The 3024-nt window shown below is 32.7% G+C and overlaps 1 pseudogene; it reads right to left on the minus strand.

Annotated features, from left to right (window-relative positions):
• Window positions 1-1832: 1832 nt before the first annotated feature.
• On the minus strand, window positions 1833-2725 carry LOC103540523 (cytosolic 5'-nucleotidase 3A pseudogene; annotated as a pseudogene).
• Window positions 2726-3024: the final 299 nt, after the last annotated feature.

The following is a 3024-nucleotide window of genomic DNA, read 5'->3' on the forward strand; positions in this document are numbered from 1 at the left end:
TGATGTTAGCTGTGGGCTTTTAATATGGTCTTTTTTAATGTCAATGTAGTTTCCTAGTTTGTTAAGTGCTTTTCATCATGAAAGCATGTTGAATTTTGCCAAATCCTTTTTCTGAAGCTATTGGATGATTACACGTTTTGTTTTCCTTATTCTGCTAATGTCATGTATTACAGTTGTATTACAATTGATTGATTTCTGTATATTGAACCATCCTAGCATTCAGAAACTAGTTCCACTTGATCATGCTTTTTAATTCTTTTAATTTGCTGATGAATTCTGTTTGTTAGTATTTTGTTGAGGACTTTTACACTAATACTCATCAGGGATATTTTTCTGTAGCTTCCTTTTCTTGTACTATTATTGTCTGGCTTTGGTATATAGATAATGCTGGCTACATAGAATAAGTTTGGAAGTGTTCCATTCTCTTAAATTTTTGGAAGAGTTTGAGGAAGAGAGGTGTTAATTTTTCTTTAAATGTTTGGTAGAATTCACCAGTTATGTCATCTTTTCCTGGGTTTTCCTTTATTGGGAGATTTTTGATTACTGATTTTAATCTCCTTATAAGTTTTATATCTCTGTACCAATTTTTGATTCTTCATGATTAAGTCTAGGTAGGTTATATGTTTTTAGGAAGTTGTCCATTTCATCTAGGTTATTAAATTTATCATACATTTGATCACAGTACTCTCTTGTAAAAATTTTATATCTGTACAATTGGTAGTAAAGTTCCATCTTGTATTTCTACTTTCTTGTTGTTGCTATTTGAGTTTTTCTCTCTTTGTTTCTTAGTCACTCTAGCTAAAGGTTTATCAATTTTCTTGATCTTTCCAAATAACCATGTCTTAGATTTGTTGATTTTCTCTGTTATTCTATTATCTATTTTGTTTATCTCTGTTCTAATCTTTTTTTTTCTTAATTCTTCTAGCTTTCATAGATTTCAGTTTAGTTGAGTATTACTTTTTTTTTTAAGTGAAGAAGATTGGCCCTGAGCTGACTTCTGTTGCCAATCTTCCCCTTTTTGCTTGAATAAGATTGTTGCTGAGCTAACATCTATGCCAGTCTTCGTCTACTTTTTATATATAGGATGCTGCCACAGCATGGCTTGATGAGTGTTGTGCAGATCTGCATCTGGGATCCAAACCTGCAAACCCCAGGTCACCAAAGTGGAGCACGTGAACTTAACCACTACACCACTGGGCCAGCCTTCATCTTCTTGGTTCTTTTTTAAGTCTTTTCATTTTCATGTCTGTTATCAATGCTTCAATATATAACATTCTGTAATGATTTGTGACAGGTGAATACCAACAACTTTTTAAAATATCCAGTGTCAATATCTTCTTGTAAATATAGATTTTCCCTAAACAAAAACAAAACAGGCAAACAATTTCAGGAGATAGTGATACCATCAGCATGATTCATCCAAATTGCAAAAATGACAATACTTAAAATCATGCACATTATTTTGCTGCTTCGTAACACTTCTTTTTTAAACTTCTACAAATTTGTCAATGTAAAAAGAGTCCTAAAAAACTTCTTGATGACATTAAATTACAAAATTCACTTTGTAAAGTAGGGAATTATTTCTCCAATTTTGCTTTTAAGCTTTTTTTTCATCTGTTAAAAATATGATAAAAAGTGTGTTGAGAGAGGTGGAGAAAAAGGAGCTTGCATTTGATGGATACGACATGTCTGAAAATACTTCCAGAATGTAAAGGAAAAACTTAAAGAGCAAGAGTATGTTGTAAATAAGAGTCTTTCAGCAAGATAAATAAATGAGCAGTTCTTGCATCAGTTGGACCCACAGGACAGTGGTCTTCTTGGAGAATGCTTGTTTATATACTATTCTGTGAGATAGAGTTGGCTACCTCCAATGACTCATGTTTTACTAAAACCATAACAATCCATGTACTCTTCTAAAAGCTCATCCACTCTATCATTTAGATATCCAAACTTCAGTATGTGTTTATTCTGGAGTGTCTAGATGGAACACTATCTGCCAATCTTAAGTTTCCTTGGGAGTCTCCCAGCAGAATTATGTTAGTATTATCTTTTATTTGATTGAAATATCCTATTTTTTCATGGCACCATCATCATTTTGTTAATTATATGAAATAGTTCTTTAAATCCTTTGAGAATCCCATTTTCATAAAAATCCATGAAGTTGAGGCTACTTTGACATCTGGATGATAAATACCACCTTGATGGATACCATCTATAACATATCACCAATACCAGCTGAAAATATAAATATAGGGATACTGTTTTCTTAGAACTTATCAAAGAAAATTTCACATCTTTCTTTGAGCATAATGTCAGATTCTGCTGTCATTTCTTTAAGCTTAGATTTTGGTAAAGTCTTTTCAAAAAGAAAATCATGTGATTTAGTATACCCTTCTATCATACAAGGGTACTTCCCTTCTAAAGTTAGATTAAGATCAATTTTAATAGCATAATGTTTTTTTATTTAGCTTCAGTAACATTTTTTGACATTCATTTGTAACCAGCTTACAGTTGTCAATGATATTGTGTCATGTTGAGCATCTTTTTCCTAAGGAAAATCTACATAGTATCATATAAAAGTCTGTTAGTATCTGAAATTTGGCAGCTCCTCCTTTGATAAGACCACAGAGATTTTCTTCTAGTCTTGTAGGGTTCTTGGTGAGAACTAAACTTTGTGGGATTCTGTCATCAATATCACATGTACAGTAGAATCTTGATTAGTCATTTTTTTGGTTATCCAACCTTCATTAAGACACTCTGAGTTTTGTCCTTGAATTTGTGCCAGAACCTAGGCCACCAAAGTGGAGTGCACCAAACTTAACCACTAGCCTACAGGACTGCCCCTTCCCTCAGCTTTTGTTTATCTGGAAATGTCTTAATTTCTCCCTCATTTTTGAAGGATACTTTTCTGGATATAGGAGTCTTATTTAACAGGTTTTTCTTTCAACACTTTAAATATATCATCACAGTGCCTTCTTGTGTGCAAGGTTTCTGGTGAGAAATCTGCTTATATTCTTACACAGG

This window comes from Equus przewalskii, chromosome X (genome assembly GCF_037783145.1).
Source record: "Equus przewalskii isolate Varuska chromosome X, EquPr2, whole genome shotgun sequence".
NCBI lineage: Eukaryota > Metazoa > Chordata > Mammalia > Perissodactyla > Equidae > Equus > Equus przewalskii.